A 26445-nucleotide genomic window follows, 5' to 3' on the forward strand; every position below is an offset into this window, starting at 1 on the left:
GGTGTGGCTGCAGAATTATGGCTGAAAATGCTCTGATGCGCTTTCATTGCTTAACGTACTCAATGGATCGTCTCAAAATTCCACTCTCTATTAAACACAGGCAGTATTCAATCACTCATTCAGTTGATGTGCCAGTAAAACATTAAAAGTACACTTTTACATTACAAATGTTGTAGTAGGTAGCCAGTTAATAGACTGAGCTACCATAAGTGAGATTTTTACAGTAAGTCCAAAAATAAGAATGAAATGTATATAAATATGAATACAAACTTATAACAACCTTTGGAATGAGAAAACATTTAGATGAATTTTAGTTAATTCCTTTGTACTATAAAAAAATCTCAACTGTAGTAAGTCAGTCTGCCCACTGGGAAGTTACTACAACCTTTGGAATGTGAAAATAATGTTTTTTATAAAGTAATTTTGTGTACCTGAGTAAATACTGTACATTCATATGCACAGCCATCACTCTGGCGATCTCCTACAACCTGTGAAATGTTTTTTTATTATTATTATTTTAAATAACAATGTTTTTTTATGATAGAACATGCAAGTCATTACTGCTCTAACGCCAGCAACGTTGTAGTTGTGGGTGGAGTTTTCAGATGGTCCCTTACGCCCCACAGGCAAATTTCTAAGGAATATCGAACCTAAAACCAAAACTTTACCCCGCAGTTAAACGTAAGCCTATGTCTTTACGGTGTAGGCATATACTTCAATAGCCTTATGAATGCATGGTTATTTTCATCATCTCATTCAAGTTGAGGTACTGAGGACCTGTATATAATTAAGTGCATCTTTTCTAACTGTATTTGCTTGGTGAGAAATAAGCCATTTTCTTTTTCTATATTTTCTGTAGCAGATCGAAGATTCACCTGATTTTTTTTACAAATACAGAGCTGTGCTACATATTCTGTTTTCCTATTAAACATGTATCCCTGTTTGAAATTCTTTTTCCTACAATAATGACTAGAATACTCATCACCTGGTTGCAAACAAAACATGTTTGAATAATAAGGCATAATTAAAGGCTTTCGAGATCATATTGATTTATTCTTGACTTTATTCACATTTGTAACCTTGAGGTAATCCAAAAGTATTTAAAAGTAACCTGATTACATACTTTATTACTGTGATGATTGGATTAGGTTATTGATTACAATATTTACCAAGTAATCAGCATTTGAAATGGATTACATTTTAAAAGTAACTCCAAACACCCTGCCTGTTAAAACCAGAGATCATGCATCAGTGAGAAACTGCGGTGGGAGGAAGGGAGGGAGGAACAGCCTTTTTCCCTACCCATGACTGAAGCTCTCTGCTAGGCTGGAAATCAGGTCAGTGCTGCGCCTGAGAGTCCCTGCTTGTGTTTCCATGAGGAGGGTATAAATAGGTTGTGAAGTGCAGAACTAAAAAACTAGCAGTCTCATTGCAAGTGAAGAGGAAATCCCGGGTCACTAAAGTGTGACTTTTGGGTAGACATGAACATGAGACTGAAAATGCGATTTTTTTGTCTTGTTTTTTAGTATAAGTATCAAAACAAGTGGTAGACCGATATGGGGTTTTTAATGGCCGATGCCAATATATAACACAATTTAATATAGAAAATAACAAATATAAAATTGCTAAAAAAACTCTTATTTAGCACAATATTTACTCAACTTTGTAAAAATGAATAAAAAAATATACACTCACCTAAAGGATTATTAGGAACACCTGTTCAATTTCTCATTAATGCAATTATCTAATCAACCAATCACATGGCAGTTGCTTCAATGCATTTAGGGGTGTGGTCCTGGTCAAGACAATCTCCTCAACTCCAAACTGAATGTCAGAATGGGAAAGAAAGGTGATTTAAGCAATTTTGAGCGTGGCATGGTTGTTGGTGCCAGACGGGCCGGTCTGAGTATTTCACAATCTGCTCAGTTACTGGGATTTTCACGCACAACCATTTCTAGGGTTTACAAAGAATGGTGTGAAAAGGAAAAACATCCAGTATGCGGCAGTCCTGTGGGCTGAAAATGCCTTGTTGATGCTAGAGGTCAGAGGAGAATGGGCCGACTGATTCAAGCTGATAGAAGAGCAACTGTGCCTGAAATAACCACTCGTTACAACTGAGGTATGCAGTAAAGCATTTGTGAAGCCACAACACGCACAACCTTGAGGCGGATGGGCTACAACAGCAGAAGATCCCACCGGTACCACTCATCTCCACTACAAATAGGAAAAAGAGGCTACAATTTGCAAGAGCTCACCAAAATTGGACAGTTGAAGACTGGAAAAATGTTGCCTGGTCTGATGAGTCTCGATTTCTGTTGAGACATTCAGATGGTAGAGTCAGAATTTGGCGAAAACAGAATGAGAACATGGATCCATAATGCCTTGTTACCACTGTGCAGGCTGGTGGTGGTGGTGTAATGGTGTGGGGGATGTTTTCTTGGCACACTTTAGGCCCCTTAGTGCCAATTGGGCATCATTTAAATGCCACGGCCTACCTGAGCATTGTTTCTGACCATGTCCATCCCTTTATGGCCACCATGTACCCATCCTCTGATGGCTACTTCCAGCAGGATAATGCACCATGTCACAAAGCTTGAATCATTTCAAATTGGTTTCTTGAACATGACAATGAGTTCACTGTATTAAAATGGCCCCCACAGTCACCAGATCTCAACCCAATAGAGCATCTTTGGGATGTGGTGGACGGGAGCTTCGTGCCCTGGATGTGCATCCCACAAATCTCCATCAACTGCAAGATGCTATCCTATCAATATGGGCCAACATTTCTAAAGAATGCTTTCAGCACCTTGTTGAATCAATGCCACGTAGAATTAAGGCAGTTCTGAAGGCGAAAGGGGGTCAAACACAGTATTAGTATGGTGTTCCTAATAATCCTTTAGGTGAGTGTATATTGTATTTTAAAATGGTATATAGCAGTTCTTCTGATTTCTGTTAAGTCATCAAATTTTTGTAATTTATTTGCACATGTAGACATTTTTTATATATTAGGAAGAAGGACATAACAGTACACACCACAGTCCAGCAACCATCTGATCTGCACGCCGTTTACAGAGGCTTGCTCCAAACTCCCACGAAAATATAAACAATGTATAAACTTATTCATTTTGCGAACGCAAATCGCTCCAGTTTCAGAAAACGGCCATGTTAAGGCAAATGTCCGTGGTCATTGTGGGTTTATTCACGCAGTGTTAATAACACACAGTGATATTAGTGGAGATGATAAAATGCAAGAAACAGAATCTCAAAGTCTTCCTTCATGAGAAATAAGGGCTTGTGAGTTTATCAGAGAGCCTTAAAATAATGTGTGAAAGTGAAGAATTTAAAGGCAGAAATATTTTACTATTGCATAAAGTGTGACAGAAGTGAAAGTAAGAATAGGGGTGGAGGAAATAGAAAGAATAAATGAAATAAATTTTTTGGGTGTTATATTAGATTGTAAATTGGGGTGGAAAAAGCATATTGATTATGTAAAATCTAAAATCTCAAAAGACAGTCGCGATATTAAATAAGATTGGGAATGTGTTAAATAAGAAGGCATTATTTATGTTATATGCATCATTATTTGTTCCATATTTAACGTATTGTCTGGAGATTTGGGGTAATACGTATAAGACATACACCCAACCACTTTTTATTTTACAAAAGAGAGCTTTACGTATTATTACAAGATCACAATATAGGGATCATACTAACGATTTATTTTTAAAATTAAACATTCTAAAATTTTATGATTTAGTGGATTACAAGGTTATATTGATAATGTATAAAGTATACTATAAAATGCTGCCTGATAAAGTTTTCAGTATGTTTGAGAAACGTTATTGTAAGTATGAGTTAAAAGGAACATGTTTGTTCAAAAAACTGAAGGTACGAACAAATACTAGATGTAGAACTATCTCTGTAAGAGGAGTGAATTTATGGAATTGTTTGCATATAGATCTTAAATTGACAAACAATAAGTGGATTTAAACGCCTCCTAAGAAACAAGATGATACTTTCATATAGATAGGTTTTGGGTAATTAATATCTATGACTTTGTTGTTTCAAGTGTTTGTAAGAAGAGAATTGAGCACTGTTTGACTGTTGTAAAAATTGAGAGGGATAGGCGTCAATAAGCCTTGAGCTTCAGCCTATACCCTTTGGTTTAATCAAAAGTTATGTATATGATGAGTTGAATATTTGTTATTGTATATTTGTTAATGATAAACCAAATAAAATGAAATGAATGAATAAATATAATTTAATAGCTATACAGGTTGTCTGAGTTACAAAAGAAGCAAAAAGAAAACAAAACATTGGAAATTAAAAACAATGGATCAAAAGAAAATCTGACAAATAAAGAGATATATTTTAGTTATTTAGACATATTTTGAGAATTAAAATATTATTTTAAATGTTATTCTTTTATATTTGACTGTCATTCATTCATTTTTGAAGCCTGAAAAGGAAATCATATACCATTGTTTTATTATATGACCCAAGCTAAATTTGTTTTTAACTTTGTTGTGTGCATGAAGCACACATAGTGAATTTTTATGGTACTTAATCTTCATAGTCATGTTTAAATGTTTATAAATTTACAGTGCATTACATGCGAGACACACTAGCTCACTCTTGAATTCTAGTTGCGGACTAAAGTGGTGAAAAACCTCTATAAGAAGACTATTACATCTCCATGGCACATTAGACTTTCTCAGTCTGGACTTTATTCCTCTGGAGAGGAAATCAGGATAGTGGTTGACAGCCATTAGCCAGATCTTGACGGAATTCCCCATCTCCACCCAATACAAACATGCACATAACACACACACAGAAGCTAATGAACTTAAATGTAACAATTTCATTCCATGCAGTGGCGGAGCGCTGCAGCTGCGTCCAGCACTCCGTCCTGGATACAAAGGGAACATTACACCATCAAAGAGCATGTGGGCTGCTGTGCATCTGCTATGCATCACTCTGGTTTAGCTGAGCTATTTCAGGAGACCTTAGAGATATTTCAAACCCACTCCTACTCTTGCAACCACATTCCTCCAAGCAGCACACACTGTCAGAGAGGGCGGGCGCAGAAGATGGGGGTGTAAGAAAACAACATGTCAGGAGGTCAACAACGAATCATTTGCAGATTCCCTCTGTTTCTTGTGTAGAAATACTTCTCACTCTAGCTCTGTTACGAAACCAAGAGAGCTGCCTCGCCAAGGCTGCATCCTAACTGTCATGGAACCCTAGTGAATAATTTGGAACACTACATACCACACAAATGGTGCTCGGCACAGGAACCTCAACTCTCAACTGATTTCGATAGAGATGAAGCATTCTAATGACTCTCTAATTAGCATACAAATATATAGCACACAAATATTGGGTAAATGAATACATTTTAATTACACTGAACTATTTTTATCGATACTTTTTAGTGGGCCCGTTTAAATCCACAATATTATGCTGATAACTATAATAATATCAAGGGGGTCCCAATTGATCGAGGGGGAATGCACCCCACCCAGTTAACAATCCTGTATTTTCCAACATGGGATGTGCATTGATGCGGTGAAATGAAACCGGGAAACCCGAAAGCAGATCGGCCCTTATAACTCTCTCAACAACTGGATACAGATTGATTAACCCTTCACATCCACATGTTATTCTGGACTATTTTTGCTGTTTATCTAACTTTATCACCACCAAATCTTGTATGTTTAATAATACAAGTATTGGGGAGCAACAGCATGCCAACACTGTTTTTGGTTGTTATCTTAGAACAACTGTTGTAATTTGATTGTGCTAACATAAATTGGTACATAAACCTATCAATGATTGCCTGGACTGAGCTTTTAGGTGATTTTGTCAGTCGCTTGCACATTTTCATGCTATCATTCTTAAGGGGAAAAAAGTATTTTGCATCAAAATGTAAAAAGACATATGCACAACACTTTCACAATTTGGATAAGGGGGTAAGAACGCTGATTACGGTTCACATGCAGAGTGAAATCGGGGTAATGTGCCAAAATCTAAGTGTGCCAAACAGTTTATGCTTAAACTATTTATGACCATACCCCAATAAAGGAAATCCATTTAAGGTATTTGCATAAACTTCCACATTGACGGCTAATGAAGCATAATCGTTGCTGCATGTGAACACACTCATTGTTGAATGTAATATACATTTATTTATAAATCAACATTTCTCCCACTTCCTCAGCCATCCTGGATTTATTTTTTCACCAAGAATGCATTCCAGGATTGCCTTCTCAGCAAAGGATTCATGCAATGCTGCTATAGAATTTGGCCTTTGGAACAGCCTTCGCATCGGAAGTGCATCTATGCCGTCTACGTAGACAGCACACTGGATAGGGAACACAGCAGCTCTTTAAAGCACACTAAACCTTCCGTATTCCGTACACACACGCAACAATGTAAACATGGGTGTGTTTGAGCACAGGTGCGAGCAAGAGGGTGGGACATTTCTCTGAAGGTGTGATATCAGACAGTTCTTTGAGGAGAAAAGACAAACGACATCCTTTCCAGATGACCTTAAGTGCTTTTAGCTTGTAGACTCTGAGCTCTTCTCACAAGTATTTTTTCTGTGATGTATAACCTCTCAAGAGGAACTTGTCGGAGCATATCCAAGTACATCAGCAATTCCAGATGCAGTGCAGTGTTCAGGATATCAGCACTGGCTGTGTGCCTCCATGTCACTCTGATTCCCACCTGCAATAAATGGTTCTAACGTTGAATAACTAAAACTGAACTGAAAGGGGTGCCGTTCATGGATCAGTCTTGTCTGTGATGAGTAACTGGTTGAGGTTCAGTATAAGGCTGCAACTAACGATTATTTTGCTAATTGCTTAATCTAACGATTATTAGAATGATTATTCAACAATTATTGCAATGATTAATCATTATCTCTTAACCGATTGTACTGCTTCTGTCCTGACTTAAAAGGTTGTATTAAACGTGCTTACTAACAATAGAGGAAAAAAGCATTTTTTTTTAAATACCTCTAAATGAAATTCGCTGAATTAAAGGGGGAAAATAATTTTTATACGTTTAATTCAGCAAAGAAATTCACTGCAAAAACATCCTATTGTTATCAAGTGTTTTTGTCTTGTTTTCACTTTAAAAATGCTTAAACGTCCTTAAAACAAGATACATTTAATTGAGAAGCAACATATGAGATATTTAGACTTGCTTTAAGAGAAAGTATCTTATATATACAGTAAGTGTATTTTGTATAGAAGTATAGTTTTTCACTTGATTATACTTCTGCGAGTGCAGTGAAGACAAAATATACATATTCAATATATATTATAATGAATAATAATAATAGATAATTAATATGCTGCTTCACAGGTGTAAACTTTTTTTAGATATTTTAAAATATTAAAATTTTTAATATTATATTCAACATTCTCAGATAACTATTTTTCTTCTGCATTATATTTGCTAAACATATATTTTGTTTCAAAGGAGTTTTAGATATTTATATTGGAAAACAAGCCAAAACAAAAACAAAAACATATTTTATTGCAGTGTATAATGGAGCGAAGACTTCCCTCTCTCATCTTTGTTCACTTGAAACCATCTTTAACTTACAAAAAAACAAATGCCCTCATATTAATAAAGCTGCGTATTGCCAATTTTCTTCACGATAAGAAATGCACAAACAAATATTATGATTCAATAAATCGCGAGCCAATCTTTTATAATCTAGCTGCAGCAAGCGTGCACGCTCGAGGGAAGAGCATCCGCGCGACAGTGTGTGCATCAGCCGTATGCGGTTTCAGTCTCTCCCCTTCAGATCGAGACATTCATGCAACTCATAGAAGAGGCGCTGACTGCACAGAAAAATGCCAGTTTCAGAGTTTGTAGTTATTTACATGATCTGCTTCTGTATTATTTGAACTTCAATAAAGCTATAACTCATTAAATGTAACTGTATTAAAGATGTATGTTGGGTATTTCCTTTAAAGACCCTCAACATGCAAGTTCTGCTTCAGCGGAGCGGCAGCTCCAGCTCCATTTATTCCACAACGAGTGTGCTTCTGTATTTACTTACTTTGTATTTTTGCATTATAATTCCCTCATACTTTGCAATCTACATCAACTGAAGCTGTTTGGAAAGTATAACGTGCATCTGGACTGTGAGCCGTGTAATTCTTCCTCTCCTCAGTCAGGTGCGAGCTGCAGTGCTGCTCTCATCATTAGAGTTTAAAGTAATCTCATGTGACGTTAATGAGATCAAACAACTATTCGACCACAAACATTTTTGTCGACGTTGTCGATAACATCAACTAATCATTTCAGCCCTAGTTGAGTATCGGCAAAATGTAAAACAACAAGTCACACAAATAACAGCCCTGCTTTTTTGCAACTAGAAAACAGAAGAACGTGTAATGCAACAAACTAGTAATGTGGATTACAGATTAAATAGACTGTTTCAACTAGAAAACTTTCTTAAATCTGAATTGTATAATGTCTGTGCCACTAGCGTTACCCAAAAAGAATAGAAAAAAATTATGATCATTTTCAAATCATTCCCAAACACTACCCACCATCTGCCATTAATCAGCCAATAGATTATCCCAACCCAAGCACACTCCATTTGTTAAGATAATGCTGATGTCAGGCTGGTTGGGATACTCCAACTGAACCTACAAAGTGACTCTCCATGTTAAGCTGGGATAGGAGAAAGTATTTTAAAATGTAAAAAAACAATTGCACACTTTTTCATCTTTAAGAAAATACATTGGATTTTTCATACTAAATGTGTTAGTGAGAATTGAATTTAGGCTACTACAAGTAGATTTGTTCATGTAAAAATCCAGTGTGTCCAACCATATCATCTAATCAAATGAATGGTAATCAGTGTTTTTCATGGAAATTCCTCAAAGAAAGCACCCCTTCTCTGAATCGTATGTATTGTGTGGATATCAATCCTCAAGTCTGACTGGGACAGCTTTACTTGTTCAATGTAAGTTGTGTGTTTCTGCTGTAATCTCGTGTTCACACTTTAACAGCTCTTCCTCAACATGCAAAATGTCTGTCAGCAAGCTCTTCCTTTCCCTGACAGCAGAAACCGAAGAGACACTCATTTGCCCACTAGATCGGATCATCTTTCCCCATAAACATCTCACTATGTGTCATTATCACACATTCACAAAAATGAAGATATACTGTATATTATTGGGAATTTTCAAGACAAACTGATTGTCCACGTCAGTGGAAGTGCTGGGAGTACGTTAACATGCAGTCAGAAGCTAATTCGCCATTGATGTTTAAAATGAATTTACTGCTTATCATGTAAGAGGTAGTAGCTACATCTCTCTAGTAAAAACAGCCAGTTTCACTTCCTTCCACTCAACAGTTGGCTCACTCTTACTAATAAAGGAGAACCATGGTGTCATGTAAACATCCAATCTACCTCACGATCAGTAAACTCTGTATTGGGAACTTAGATTGTTCAAAAGAAGAGACTGACAGAGCTGTACCGGAATCTGTCAGCTCATGCGAGTGGAGACAGGGAGTAAGAGGGAACACCAGGAGAGAGCAGTGAAACCACAATATTCAGTTTAAACCCCAGACTAGTCATTAAGCCACTCCATAATCCCCAGGTCTGGTGCTAAGTCTGGTAATTACTCTTACTGCACACCGATAACCATTAGCCAAAACTTTTACCAGCGTTTCACAGCATACTTGTTCAGAGTGGAAAAGCCATCAGCAAACTGGCAAAAGCAGGTCCTGCTCATAAAGGAGAGTGGAGAGGGAGGGCAGGAATTACACCTCATGTGTATTCATTGCTTGATCATTGTGCAACCTGTCATCTTCAAACTTTCACTTAAGCGAGAAATGTCCCTGCCTTCTCACTCACAAACACACACCTGTCCTGTTTAAGCTTAAAGTTCACATGCACTGTTGTATAACTAACAATAACAGCTCATCAAAATGCAACCTTTGACCTTCTAAGGTGAGAGTGGAAGAAAAATGCATTGTAAGTCATGACATACGAGAAAGAGATAAGCAGAAACAAAAGTCCAAGACAAAAACAGAGAACAGTCGAGACACAAAAGGAGAGTGTCAGAGAGTCGTTGGCTGAAAACACATACCGGTACATTAGACTCTAGAATGCATTTTACATGGGCAGTTATAAACAAGCTACCCTGTCTCTCAAACTATACATGACACCAGGCATGTGCAGTGAGCTTTGAGACTGGGCAAGCATCAAAGACTTTTAATACATATTATTAAACGCTGTGCCCAAAACGCATTATACGCATTAAACCAAATTGTTTTAAATTCAGGACAGTAATATTGTTCATATCACACAAATTAAAGATTGTCATATATTGAGCCGAGCATGTTTATCTTCATTAAATCATACAATGAACCACAGAGCCAGAAGCACTTGATTTGACATACAACAAAAAGAAAAGGATTGCCAGTTAATACAGTAGTTTCAACATCATAGGCCTCAAACCCCTGGAATGGACAGCGGCTTTAAACTAATCTGACCACAAAAGACCACAATCTTAACCTGAATGCACAAGGCTTTTTTTATACAGACACTGCACCCTTAAGTTAGAACTATAAAACAGACATAACACAAGGAGGACATGATTGCCAGATCACCACTTCATAGCCTCAGACAGAAGCAATGACCTAGTATATATGACCTAGAATCAATAATACAGATTTTTAATAAATACATTAAATTACCTTACCTTTACTTGAACACAAAATCCATGTGTGTCTCCTCACGAATGAACATCTCAATCAATTTGTTGTAAAAGTCGCCTGCTTGTGTAAGTTTCGATAGTGTCTCTCTCGATTTTTTTATTTGAAATTAACTTTGCCAAATCCGCTTAGGTTATCGATGCTTTCACTGCAGATATCCATTTAAGTGCTTATTAATACATTAGTTATGTGAACTTGAATGTGTTGACACAAAACTCAAATCTAGCCAATCAGATAGTGTGAATGGAAGGAGCTTCTGATTGGCTTACTCATTTTGGTAAGCATGCTTACCTTGGCCATTTGTAATAGCAGGCATGATTCAATTTGATTGAATGTACATTGTTGAAGGAAAGGCCGATAAACAATGGAATCAGAGAAAGCATAACAAAGTGCTTATACCCGAGGGTGGTGCCAAAGAGAATAAATTAATAACTGTCTGTGCTGCTCAAGTGAGTGGAAATATGACGACTTTGAATGAAAACAGTAGTTTATACTAACAATTATATTTAAATATTTCATATTGACATTTTTCTTTTCACCCTACTATTAGGTAAGCATTGCTTACCTTGCTTATTTGGATCATGTGTAATCGAACAGCTGAAGGAAGGACATCAGCTGAGGAAGTGATATAGACGGTTTCCGGTCGAAGACGTTAGCTAACTTGCTTCTCCACAGTGAGATGCACACAACAGGTACAAGAACATGGAAAACTTTACAGCCACGTGCATTTCGTAGCATTTATAACGAATTGACTTTGGTGCAGATAAGATGCAAGTTATTCGTTGAGTTTATGGTGATATCCGAATGTAGAAGACTACGCAGTTTGATCCTGGATTGTTTTAGCTATACAAGCTCTGCTTTCCTTCACTAAGCACCTTATATTTATAAGGACATTATCCTTATAAACTCTGTGTAAAGCATAATAATAACATTTAGACTGAGGAGAGATGTCATAAATAAATAGACGATTAAGAAAATATATGGTTTTTATATATTGTCCTAGTGATTACTTGAAGTTTTTTTGTCTGTATACTTGAACTACATCTTTCACTGAACCTGTCATTTGCTTCAGGTAGCATATTCAATAAATCATGCTTTCTGCCTCATTCTATTAATGGAATCCACATTAGATAAATAAAATAATCTATTATAACCACTTGATAATAAATAAAAGATATATGCAGTAGATAACATGTAATGTTTAAACTTTACATTCATGGCACTAATGTTAATGCTAGCATGCTAACCTTGGACATTGTATGCACCTGTTACCCTCTTTTATTGCATTGTATGATGGAATTTGCGAAAATAGCCCATGTAAGATTATGAAAAATTATTTTTTTATACCTGTTTTTCAAGAAAGACATTTTAATGCTACTGCAAAGATGGGTGCTGGGTGATATGGGTATTAGTATGGCAGACAGATAAGAGACAAGACATAAGAATAGCCTAATAATTAGAGGAACATCAATGTGTCACAGGTGTGAATGGCTTACAGACTGCTGATCCATCCAAAAATTAACATTTCTAGCGTTCGCCATGATACAGGATACGTTCCATTCAGATTAATCATGTGATCACCGATTTTACAATCCGCTAAAAGAGATTTGAGGGCTGAATGGTGTGGGGCTCAAAAATAAAATGTATTTAATGTTATTTAATATTTATTTTAACGCCTTTTTAAATAATTTTTATTGGAAATTCTGTTTGAAGCGATTGCACAGCATGGCTATTGTGATGGTTCTCCCTTCGAAGTGCCATTCTGAAGACTGATTTATTCCATTTGGAACACAGGAACATTTGTGTTGCTGTAGCTCCTCTTGTCTGCTTTGTGTTGCGTTTCCTGGTTAAAGTTTTTTAACGCAGAGGCTAACTGGGGTCCGATTAACATGCTGGACAAAGCCATATATTAGCTTGATATAGCAAGAAATTGACTGGTACGATTTCAGTTGGACTAAAGCAGGGGTGCCCACACTTTTTTGTGAGATGATCTACTTTTAAATGAGCAACTCAATAAGATCTACCAACTTAAAAAAACACAGTTTCATTTAAAATAAGAAAATGCTTGTTGGGACTACTGCATGTATCCCTACATGGAATTCATCTTCTAATTAATAAAAAAATATATAATAATGTTCAATGTTGATATCATTCAGTTTTAAAACTAAACCCAAAACACCTACAGCACAATAGATTACAATAGCCAGGGCATTTACCTTATTCTGATGACGAGTAAATATTGACCAGGCAAGGTTTTGTTTATTCAGTTGCCATGACAACTAGGTTTGCGCATACACGCCTTCCAAGGACTTCTGAGAACAGAGCGCGAAATTGCGATGCTACTGCCCGGATTAGGCAAAACTGTCTGATTCGATTAATCCGGGCAGTAGCATCGCAATTTCGCGATGACTCAAAGAAACTAAAAGAAGGAAATTAGGGCTGGGATAAACGATTAATCTAACGATTCATTTTTTTTTCAGTCCGATTCAATTTCGATTCGATTAATCGACTTGTGACAACACCGGTAATACCAGTTTCATCGGGGGTGGGGGTGTATAAAATGTTAGTAGTAGTAGTAGTATGTTTTATTTAATGCCATGTCAGCGATCAAAGCTATTTTCATGGCAAGAATTCAATTACAAAAAACAAATATCATACAAATACAATAAAAACAAAACAAATATAAATAGCAAGTCATATTATACAATATTTTTTTTAAGATTAATATATGATAAGAAATCCAAAACCTTTTCAGGCACAATCTCATTAAATAAGTCCTTTAACGAGGTAACTTCATAAAAGAGCATTCTACTTGTGTTAAGACCAGGACAATCTAGTAAAATATGTTTGACAGATAAGGGAATATTACAAAACATACATAGGGTTGGGTCTTCACCTTTAAGCAAAAAGGCATGGGTCAGATTTGCGTAACCTATACGACATCTGGTGTAGACCACTTGATCAAATCTTGTTTTAAAATTGATAAAAAGTCTGTTTGAAATTTCCGGATGAATTACATACAATTTGTTGTTCTTGCACATATTCCATTCTTCTTGCCACTTATTTAAAATATATCGGTTAATAATCGGTCTGATATCTGAGGGAGGGATTTGACATTCATTAACTTCCTGATTAAGAGCTTCCTTAACAGCTGCATCAGCTTGTTCATTTCCTGAAAGGCCAACATGTCCTGGAACCCAGCAAAAAATAATGCTGAAGAACTGATTTAGTAGATAATCCACTTTGGTTAAGATGCAGTCCACTAAAGGATAGTCAATTTTTAAAGTGTCCATTGCTTGAAGGCAGGATTTAGAGTCAGTAAAAATTATAAAAAATTTTTGCAGAGAATTTTCAATGTGCTCCAAAGCTAAAAGTAAAGCACGAGCCTCAGCAGAGAAAATTGAGCACTGTTTTGGAATACGAATTCCATAGCGTTGATTTCCAGTCACCATTGCTGCCGTTACTCTGTTTTTCATCTTCGAGCCATCTGTGAATATAGGTACATGGGAGGGGAATTGGTTTCTTATTTCCAAATATTGCTGTCTATATACATTTGGATGGGTCACCCCTTTCTTCTGATGAGTCAAGTCCAAATTGATATTAGGCTTCTTTAGTTTCCAGGGAGATATAGAATTGAATTGTATTTGGGTTAGAATGTTCAAATTTATATTCAAGTTCTCCAAATGAGGTTTAATACGAATACCAAAGGATCTGATACTTTTAGGTTTGTATAAAATGTTAAAAAAAAAAACATTTGCCGGGAGTTTGATTGACTGGCGATCTGATCAATCAGTCATAATACGCCATTTTTGTCCGACAAAGTAGTCAGGAGAGAGATTTGAATTTGAATAATGGATTGTAGGCTACTGTACTGACATCTTTCCGCTGTTAAAACAACAGTCCTTCTGATGTAGGCTACATTCATGTTTAGCCTATTTGATGCTATAAATTAACCAAGGAAAAGATGATCGGTTCACGAGCAGCTTTAACTGAGGCAATCTGTCAAAACACATTAAAGAGCCACAAAATAGTAGGCCTATTTATGGTTTAATTTTCTTTGAATGACCAAATTTGAAAGTTGAGACTTTATTAAATGTTACCTGCTTGGTCCTGTCTGTCAGCGCGTTGTCAGTGTCCTCTATGTATTTTTCACGACATTCATAGCTATAAGCGCATTATTAATAGCTATAAGCGAAAACTTTAGATGTCGACAACGTATTATAGCCTACTCCAACATCGAGTGCAAAGTGGGGAGTTGAAAAAAACTTACGGTGCTCTGTCATCTGTAACCGGGTGGCGCCTCTTCAGATGCTGGTGCATTGCCGTGGTGCTAGAATGGAAGGCCATCTCCATTTTGCAAAGAGGACATATCACGGAATTGTTTCCTTTTAAATTAAAGAATTCCCATACTTTAGAGGAACGAGTGCATGTCGCCTTGCACTTATGATAGTCTGAGGAGCCACTCGTGTTGCTACTATTCACCGGCGCCACCATCTTTGTTTTGGGTCCGACGAATCGACGCGCATATTTTGCGTCGACGTATTTTTTGCGTCGACGTCATCGACGCGTTGTCCCAGCCCTAAAGGAAATAAATTATATTTATTTTTATAAAAATTTAACGAAAGTACATTTTAAATTTTGTGTGATCTACCAGCATTGCCTTTCCGATCGACTGGTAGATCGCAATCGACGTATTGGGAACCCCTGGACTAAAGCATTTACCTGCATGTAAAGGCACTCCGTGTTCAAGTGTAATCAAGTAACTGATTTCTTTCTGCGTGATTTCAAAATCAAACAGTGTTAATTTACACTTACATTTATGGGCATTAATTCTAAATATTACATGCTAAGTCTCTACTTGAAACCACACCAATTTTGTCACTGTCATCTAAAACTGACACTTGACACTATCAGCACATCTGTGTTACAAAAGTGACTCACAAGAAAGTGCATAAATGTAATTTTGCTTTGTGACTGCAATTTCCATATCACTAAAAAGGCAACACCTATAGACCAAGAATAAAGCTAAAAGTCCAGGCCAGAATTATCATAAAACCATTAAGTGCCAGTACTGTAACTGTAATAGTATTTGGGTACATCTGAGAAGTGCTAGTTTGTGTTCTAAGATAAACTTGATCATTCTTTCATCATTTACTCACCCTTATACCATCACAAACTCAAATGACTTTCTTATTTCTGCTGAACACAAAGGTATTTTGATAGAGATATGATATGAATATGTCCATACAATGCCAGTCAATGTTGTGGCCCAACACTTCCAAGCTCCAAAACGTACATAAAGTGAGTGGTTTAGTCTTCTGAAACGATACGATCAGCTTTGGGTTAGAAACGGATCAAAATGAAACTTCTTTTTAAATATAAGTATTGTTATCTGCAGTCTCCTTGGTGTGACCATGATTTGAAGCTCAGTTACACTTCCTAAAGCAGCTGTACACGTTTCAGAAAACATCGATCAAAGCAGTCAAGTCTTGTGGATTTCCTTTATGCTGCCTTCTGTAGAGCTTGAAGTTTGAACTCCATTGACCTGCATTGAATGGATTTATATACACATCATATTTCCATCAAAATATCTTTGTGTTCAGCAGAAGAAAGGACGTAATGTGAGTTTGAGACGGCATAAGGCTGAGTTAATGATAAGTAAATTATCATTTTTGGGTGAAGAGGCCTATTCCTTTAAGGAACCATCAGGGATGAGGGTTAGTTATATCTCAGGTAAATGTACAAGCAAATATGCAAAAATATATTTTGCTGATTATACTAAAAAACAAACAAATGTTTAGCAGGCACTAAGACAGACGCTGACTCACAGTCTTACTGCAAATCCGTCAACACAAACCTTCAAGTCTGGGACAGGTCATGGCAGGTCCTCTTTTACTCTTGTTCTCTCTCTCTCTATCTTTATGGGCCCCACCTGCCTAGTGTAATAGAGCTTCAAACTGGACTGATGTTCTCCCTTTGCTTATGTTTCACTTTTTTCTGTCTGCTCCCCAACCCCCAACATCACCACTACAGATACCCTAACAAATTAAATCTCATGTGTGTATGTCCTTGGTTGGACATTCACATAGATAGACCAAAATGTACAAGTGAGTCTAACTGCAGGCCGGATACCTCCAAATGGGGGCAGAAAAAGAGGGCGTGGTTACTCAAAAAGGGGTTGTGCCAACTCCAAAAGGGGAAGTCACTTCCACTCACAAGGTTAAGGTTAGGAAAAGGGATAGGTATGGGGCTCTCTATATCTTCAATGGCGATTTGAAGTTCACCCCCCTTTTTGGTGCAATACCTTCTCAAAACGTACAGTCTGCAATAGCCCAAGACGTGCGCAAAGCTTCAGGCCCTCAATCCGATGACCTCGACACAGGTAGCACTAGAATATGGACATACCATCGTTTCACCATTCCCTTAAGTAAGTCAAAAGCACACGGTTTTTGTAGCAAGGGCAAAAACAGCATACGCATATATTTGAGCCATGCAAAGCAGAGGTTAAACTTCTGTTTAAATACATCGAAGGCGGTTTAATCGTGCCTGTCATCATCCATGAACGCACTTCACATCTCTAATAACGGCTGTCAACATCAATAGCCGCATCTTCAAATACAATGTCTATTCGTGTCCATGGCCAGCCAGTAGCTGCGCAGGTCTGGACACACACTGCGTCAAAAAAAAAAAAAAAAAAGACATGTAACAATCCCATAAGAAACCCAAATGAGGCATCTGTCAAACGAACAGGAGCTTCCTGACTGAAGACGATAAAAGTACTATGTTCGCCTCTCTTACATTGCTTATTCGGCGGAAATGTACGAGAAAAAACGCTTTCAAGGTTTAACGCCGTATAATTCGGGAAAACTACTTTCTCTGAGAAAGAAAACATGTTTTTATTTTCTCTGACCTGTAAGAGGCCCACATTTTCTCAAAGTCTGAGGTATTGTACTTAGAGAAAGTGACTATTCCTGTTTGCGACCTCAAGATATTTGCCGAACAAAAACCGAGTGTACGTGGCGAGGAATATGAATCGGTTTGACATTTCGATGTTCGCACAGGACAAACGAAGACTTTCAAACCGCAAAGTATGTTTTCAATGTTACAATGTACACTTGAGTTCGCTAAATCGCGCGATGCTGCTGACGTCAAACATCTAAATCCGAACAGTGTGAAGCGAGACGAAATCTGGTTCTGCTCCCCAAAATCTAAACATACTATGTTTCACATACTGGTTAAGATACTGAAACTCCATCGTTCGGAATATCCCTGTTAAGGTAGCCTACTATCAAGCCTCGCTACGTTATCATTCGTTTTTACCCACAGAAAATAAACCCGATTGAGATCACAGCAGTCCGGCTTGTCTAGGAGCCTGCTCCCCTCTGCTGCGGCGAACAGGAGGGGGAGGAGGGTGGCAAAGTTGCCGCAGTTTGGAGTTCTGTCTGCGGGGCAGCATTCCACCATTCAGCTCCCCCTCCACAAACGTAGTTCAGTTTCTCTTACCTTGTGCACTCGGTAGAACGATGAGAGTTCCCAAAAAGTTTCTCAACAGCTCAGCTCAAATCAGCGTCCGAGAGGTAGCTCTCTGGAAGGACAAACTACTCAGTCGCGTTTGACTTTTCGAGGGATGAATAGAGCAGTTCACAGCAAGGTCCTCGATAGCTCCTTCTCTCACTCCCTCCTTTGTGCCGCAAGATCAAACCAACACATTCCTTCGAGATCCAAACAATGAAAAAGGTGGGTTTGTCTTTGCCAAGAAAGACCCACCCCTAGAAAAACTACGCCGTCTCTGACCGCAGAAAGAACGCCCTTCCCCGGCTAATACGGTCCCGCCTTCCTCGAATAGGAGAAGAGACGACCAGCGTTTACCTCTAGAGGAAGTTTGAGGAATAACGGAAACCCATTTTGCAAGCAGAGCTGGTGTTTTTAATGTTTTTACACAATTTTTTAATTAATATTAGCATTCACATTAATACATATGTTAAACTGAATTATTTATATATAAAACTTAATAAAAAATATCTCTCTCTTAATAGATAGACAGGCTATCTACACTATATATTGTATATGCATTTTATATGTATATGCAGTGTTGGGTGTAATGGAATACATGTAACGGGAATACGTATTTAAAATAAAAAAATAAAAGTAACTGTATCCCACTACAGTTACAATTTAAATAATTGGTCATTAGAATACAGTTACATTCAAAAAGTATTTTGATTACTGAAGAGATTACTTTGCATTTTATTGTCATTTTTTTTCATTGAATATTTAGTCCATTCAGATGGAAAACATTTATACATATAAATTATGCGATCCAAAGTGCATTTGAACAGCGATGAAACATTTTCTTATTATGTTACATTCATACGAGCAGACAGAGAAGTAAGTTTGAAATAAGTTTGGAGAAGATGATTTATCTTATTTTAGAAACAACACTGCATAAGATATTTTAACATGTGCATTTTGTTTTACTGTACTGACAGAGTTTTTATAGTTAAAACAAGTGAAAAAATCTACCAGTGATGAAGAAGTAATCCAAAGTATTTAGAATACATTACTAACCTTGAGTAATCTAATTGAATACATTACAAATGACATTTTACAGCATGTATTCTTTAATATATATATATATACACACACACTACTGTTCAGAACTTTTGAAACACTTGACTGAAATGTTTCTCATGATCTTAAAAAACTTTTGATCTGAAGGCATATGCTTAAATGTTTGAAATTAGTTTTGTAGACAAAATATAATTGTGCCACCATATTCATTTATTTCATTAAAAAACTAAAATGTAATAATAAAAAAAAGGTTTTGAAATTGATGGCTTGGACCGAATAATAAATAAAAGCAGACAATAAGTGCCCAACTTAGATGGGAACTCCTTCAATACTGTTTAAAAAGCATCCCAGGGTGAAACCTCAAGAAGCTGGCTGAGAAAATATAATAATATTCTAGACAAAGGGTGACTACTTTGAAGATGATAGAAATATAACACAGTTTTGATTTATTTTGGATTTTGTTTAGTTACAGCATAACTCCTATAGTTCCATTTATGTTATTCCATAGTTTTGATGACTTCACTATTATTCTAAAATGTGAAGACAAAAAAATTATAATAACGAATGATTAAGTGTTTCAAAACTTTATATATATATATATACAAAGTGTATATTTAAAATATACAATATAAAATAAACATAGTGCAAACAATAAACATACAAATCTATTATATACAGTGCAAGGGAATGTAATGGCAGGCAGAAGAGGTAGGATGTGTTGGATAAATACAAAAAAGACTAAACTGTGTATTGCACATAATTATTGCTCAATGGGGCAGTTTTAAGATGGATAGCCTGATGGCAAAATCTGTTCCTGTGCCTGATGGTTCTGGTGCTCAGAGCTCTATAGCATCGGCCAGAAGGCAACAGTTCAAACATTTAGTGGGCAGGGTAAGTATCGTCCAGAGTGATTTTGCCAGCCACCTGTGCTGATTGTGCATGTGCTGGAAGTGAATTTCCAGTGTCTCACTAGCTGCTGCCTGTCTGTCAGAAAGCGGGTAATCCATTGACAGATAGATGTGGGAACAGAGAGTTGGTGTAGTTTAGTCTGGAGAATAGCTTGGCTGATGGTGTTGAAAGCCTAAATGAAGTCCACAAAAAGGATCCTTGAATATGTTCCTGTTCTGTCCAGATGTTGCAGGATCCAATGCAATCCCATGTTGACTGCATCATCCACAAACCTGTTTGCTCGATAAGCAAATCGAAGGGGATATAGAAAGGGTCCAGTGATGCCCTTCAGGTGGGCCAACACCAGTCTCTCAGATGATTTCATGACCACAGATGTCAGGGTGATGGGTCTGTAGTCATTAAGTCCTGTGGTTTCTTTGGGACAGGTATTATGATTGAGATGAAAAGTTGTTTTTCAGCTTCTCAGAATAGTTTATTTTAGTCACTCTGATTTCCTTATCGTGTTCCTGGCCTGATTGTACAAGACTTTATCCCTACCTCTATAAGCATCCTCTTTGACCTGAAGAAGCTGCCTGAGTTCTGCTGTAAACCAGGGTTTGTCATTGTTTTATGTTAAATAAGTCCTAGTAGGAATGCACATGTCCTCACAGAAACTGATATGTGATGTAACAGGACCACAATCAGACAATAACTGAAACCCTGTGACACATACATAAATGGAAACCATAACATAACAAACTACTTATACTGTCACTTTTATTATGACTTAATTTTATTGTGTTTTTGCATGTTGTTCTTTAACTGCATATGTATATTTAATGGTTTGAATGTCAAGGTATTAACAAAGCACATAAGTGGCTCTTCAAATCTCTCTCACCATACACAAACTGTCATTTGTTAAAACAAAACAGAGTCCTTCAGTCTTTAATTATGTTTTGTATAAGGCCACTGCATGTCACAGGAGGAGTAGCAGTCGGTGGGATGAACATTGCAAACTCACACTGATTGGAGAAGGGAGAGCTAAACATGTGGGAAAATACACATAACATACTCAAAATATTGCAGTATAACCTTAATATTTACATTTACATTTATTCATTTGGCAGACGCTTTTATCCATACAATATTGCATATAATGCCTTGCACAGGTCTCATGGAAACACTTTAACAGGAAAGGATAGACCTTCTCTAATTCAGTTTTCAATAGAAATGGACATGTTTAGACATGTTATTTTCAACGATGAATTAATTTCTGTTCCAAATAATCTGATTGGGTGTTCAGAGGCTCTGGTGTTAAATTATTGAAAAAACAGCTTCAGCCATATGAAATGCATGCTTCACAAACAAAACTGTGCTGGGACATGCCCAGGTATCTGTGTGTCACAACACAGAAAGAGGCTCTGAACGGTCTGCTGTTCTGTCTCTTTCTTATGATTGTATATTTTCCACTTACTACCACATCTAGATTTCTCTTTACACCTTTCATTCGCTTCTTCAAGTGTAGGCTTATAGATGTCAGGAGAATAGATTTATACTAAGTAGAATTTAATCTTGTTTTGTCCCATAAATACTTTTTTTAAAGGAGTAGTTCACCCAAAAATGAAAATTCTATCATCATGACTTTCTTTCTTCTACAGAACAAAAAATTTAGATTTTTAGAAGAATATCTCAGCTCTGTAGGTCCATACAATGCAAGTGAATGGTGACCAAAGTGCATAAAGGCAGCATAAAATTAATCCATAAGGCTCCAGTGGTTTAATAAATTTCTTCTGAAAAGATCCAGTTGGTTTTGGGTGAGGACAGACCAAAATATAACTCCTTTTTCACTGATCATCTTGCCATTGCAGTCTCTAGGCAGGGTCATGACTAGATGGCACTAGGAAGTGTAATTGAGCTTGAATCATGATCACCAAGGAGACTGCTGATGTCAAGATTTATAGTAAAAAAAATCCCTGAAATGTTTTTTTTTATCCATCTTCCTTGTAAAGATGATAGTCATCCATGAGAGCTTGTACCTGGACACCCTTAATAGCCTCTAGTCATTCTAAAACTCTCAGCCAAACAGAATCTACAGTCAGATCAGACATAAGATGCCTCACCTTCAAAACTACAGTATAGCTTACTTCACCTACGTCGCTCATTCACTATTGTTTACAGCCCAGCCCAGAGATGTAAGCAATCCTTGAGTTCTTGTGTCCTCTCTTTCACTGGAGAGTATTTGTGCAGTAAAAAAGTTCACCAGGATGTGTTTCAGCTTCTTCTGGAATGTGGCTTCATCTATCTTTACAATATTCCATGAAGCCTTTGGGCTGCAGGCCAGCATTCCCCAAAGAGCACCTGGGTGAATTTGCCTCAATCATTTTCCCAGATTCTTCATACATTCACAGTATGCCCACCTGTTCAGACACTACTACATTACCAGTTAGATACTATCGTTAACTAAATCCAAGGATTTAGTATGTGGCTCCATCAGGGCTCAAGCTGTATTTTTGTGTGTGTGTGTGTGTGACTGTACGTATGTGTGCTGTTGTATGTTGTTAAACTTAATATAGTAAAACAAAAACAGCACTGCAAGAAGCAGCTCACTCTAACCACAAACTCAAGTATTTTTCCAGCCATTTTAAAATATTCTTTTTTGGTGTTTCACATAGGAAATTTGTGAGAAAGGGGAATAGATGGGGAATGGGATCAGGACTTGGTGTAGGAATGATTCAAACCTTCATTCAGGGGTGAAATGATCTTGAGTAATTGTACTTCATGTGGCAGGGCGGAGTGTGGGGCAGGGTCGTGATTATACACACCCAGTCCCTTATCAGGCTAATCAAGCCTCCGAGAGGGATAAAGGCCGACTACGGAGGATTGTGCTGGAGAAAGAGATAGTTCCCTTCCCATTGAACCCCTTTACATTCATAAATTGAGTAGTATTTTTGGGAATGGGTGCTTGTCTAAAAATCTATTTAAACTTAATTCTTACTCTTGCTCAATAATATTTCCAAAGCAAAATTTTATTTAGACCTCCAAAGTACATTTTTAAAACCTTTCCTCTGATTGTCCAATTTACTAGCTTTAAACCAATAAAAACACACTCTTAGTTTAACTTTTATACCCAGTGACATAATTTGGACACAACTATGGCAATTTGTCCTTGTGAAGAAACATCTCATCAGACATGGCAGTGTTTGTAATAAAGCAATACATTTTGTATTATAGACACTCATTGCTGAAGATGAACATATTGCCAAAACTATGACATAGATAATGCCATCAAACAGATTATCCTATTGTCTGCATTCCAGGACCACCAGATTATAGTACATTTTCTATACACAAGCCATCAGACTTATAAATAATTCCCACCAATAACCTCTCCCACCATAAATCACATCAACCCACTTCATGCTGTGAGATTTCATCCAACATTGGAATTTGGCACATCACATACATGGATATTAGAACTACACAAATTCACATTTTGTACATTTGTGCAATTGTGTATATTGTACAGTATGTATGCATATATATACAGTACTGGGCAAAAGTATTTGGCACATAAGATGTTTCACAAAAACATTTATCTTAAGATAGTTATGCATATCTTCAGCTTTAGTGTCAATAGGAAATATACATTTTAGATTCCCAAACATTACTTTTGTAAATAGAATAGATTAGAACAGGGAGCCCTACAACAGATATAGTGGCCGCCACAGAATACCCCACTGAACATCGAGTCAGTATGGGATTAAATGAAGAGATAGAAGCAATTGAGACTAAACAGATAAAAGAACTGTGGCAAATTCTTCAAGAAGCTTGAAACATAATATCTGCCAACAACCAAGAAAAACTGTGTCCAGGTGTACCTAGGAGAATTGGTGCTGTTTTGAAGGCAAAGGTGGTCACATCAAATATTGATTTAGCTTTTTCTATGTTTGCTGGACTTTGCATGACATTAATTGATAAATAAAAACTATTTATGGCATATCCTCACTATACAACATTTTTCACAAGTGCCTGTGCTGGCAAAGACTGAGGATCCCAGCACCGGCTGCATTAGCTGGAAGAAGTTTGTGGATGCATGCATGCCATGGCCGCGCAATGGGCAAATCCATGAACAGTGTTCGTAGGCGAGTGTGTGCATTGTGGAAGTCAGGAGCAGATTCGTAGGAATCCTCTGTTGAAGCGTAGTGAGGTGCAGAGAACAAGCATACAGCAAACTGGAAGGCAACCACACTCCCGACACGTCGGCAGAGACGGGCAACTATACAGATAAATGAGACAGGACCAACTAGGCAGAAAGAGCAAGGTAAGTATTTCACATCAAACAACAATCTAGCAAAGATTCTGAGAACACGAAGGGCTAAAATAGGGAGTAAGTCAGTGGAGAACCTGGTGCTGCTAGCATGCTAATTAGTGGCAGGATCAACGTTCCCCTGGGAACAATCAATGTTCCAATGGAAACACTGATCATGCATGCCAGCAGCGCCTGCGAGACATGAATCAGAATCAGAATTAGCTTTATTTCCCTACACAGATGATAACAAACAAACTTGAAATTGATTTGAATGTGAACACAGTCAGTGATCAGTCTATAAACAACTATAAAATAAGCTGCAGTACTAAAATATTTTAATGAAACATGTTTCAGCATACTAGATTCAGATATTAAATGTATATCTTCAGAAGCGATATGATAGGTGGTGGTGAGAAACATCAATATTTAATTCCTTTTTTATTGTACATTTTCCTCCCTACCCAGTAGATGGCAATATGCACGAAAAATGCAAATAGACAAAAACAAAAGAAGAATATGAAAGTGGAAATTCGTAGCAAAAAATGTTTCTCACCCACACCTATCTGGATTAAATCCAAGATGGCAGCGCGGTAGCACGCAGTGGCCACTCCGAATCCAAAATGGTGCTATTTTTATTACTTTTACGGCACATGGACATCAGAGCAACTGGTGTTTGTGTTTACCATCGCCAGACACTTCTCAAATATAAGACTCATGCAACAAAAAAGCTGCATGATGATCTGCAGGAGCAGTGTGCGAGGAAGCAGAAGCGAGGCAACAGGGCGGGGGTCCATGCTAGGCTAAAAACAAACCCTAGCCGGCTGGATCTCCCATCTATCTGCTCTCAAATGTTTGCTCCCTGGACAATAAACTGGACTACATCCGACTCCTGCAGACTATGCAGCATGAGTTTAGAGACTGCTGCGTCTTTGTTTTCACAGAGACATGGCTCAGCGACAGAGTTCCAGATGCCGCCATTCAGCTAGATGGGCTCGCCTTGTTTCGTGCCGACAGAAATGCAGTTCTGTGCGGTAAGACTCGCGGTGGTGGCTTGTGTGTTTACATCAACACGGAATGGAGCAAGAACTCTATGCTAGTCTCTAGCTACTGCTCATCGTTGGTGGAGCTTGTGACTGTTAGATGCAGACCTTTTTATTTACCACGGGAATTCACCACTGTCATTATAACCGGAGTTTACATTTCCTCCAGCATTAATGCTAAGGAAGCGCTCTGTGAACTGTATGGGGCTATTAGCGAACTGCAGAACGTTCACCCTGACAGAATGTTTATCGTCGCCGGAGATTTCAATCATGCGAATCTCAAGACAGTGCTCCCTAAAATCCATCAGTATGTGGACTTTGCAACGAGAGGGGCGAACACGCTTGATCTTGTTTACACAAACATCCCAGGCGTGTACCGGGCGGAGCCCCGCCCCCTCCTTGGCTACTCAGACCACATCTCAGTTATGCTAATCCCAGCATTCAAACCGTTCGTCAGGTGCACAAAACCGCTTCAGAAGCAGGTGAATACCTGGCCAGCAGTAGCCATCTCTGCTCTTCAGGACTGTTTTGAGTGTACTGACTGGAACATGTTCAGGGAGGCTGCAACATATGGTGACTCTACCAACTTGGAGGAATACACAGCATCAGTGATCAGCTACATCAGCAAGTGCATGGATGATGTCACTTTCTCCAAGACCAGCAACATATGCTCCAACCAGAAGCCGTGGATGACTGCGGAGGTGCGTGAGTTGCTGAGGACATGAGAACAGAGAGGGCCAAACTGTCCGGGGCCATCAGAGAGGCAAAGCGCGCACATGCCCAGAGAATCCACTGTCACTTACAGGACAGCAGTGACACGCGCCGCATGTGGCAGGGCATCCAGGCCATCGCCAACTACAAGACAACATCAGTTGCCTGTAACAA

At 37.8% G+C, this 26445-nt stretch overlaps 1 protein-coding gene across 1 annotated transcript in view; it reads right to left on the reverse strand.

The window, feature by feature from the left end:
* LOC127656865 (leucine zipper protein 1-like) overlaps nt 1–18464 on the reverse strand; it is a 66472-nt gene extending 48008 nt beyond the window's left edge. Inside the window, exon 1 of the mRNA XM_052145389.1 lies at nt 18256–18464. The gene's annotated coding sequence lies outside the window, so the exon portion shown is untranslated. The remainder of the gene's footprint in view (nt 1–18255) is intronic.
* Between the last annotated feature and the right edge of the window lie 7981 nt (nt 18465–26445).

The sequence above is a fragment of the Xyrauchen texanus genome, chromosome 16, assembly GCF_025860055.1.
Source record: "Xyrauchen texanus isolate HMW12.3.18 chromosome 16, RBS_HiC_50CHRs, whole genome shotgun sequence".
Classification (NCBI taxonomy): Eukaryota; Metazoa; Chordata; class Actinopteri; order Cypriniformes; family Catostomidae; genus Xyrauchen; species Xyrauchen texanus.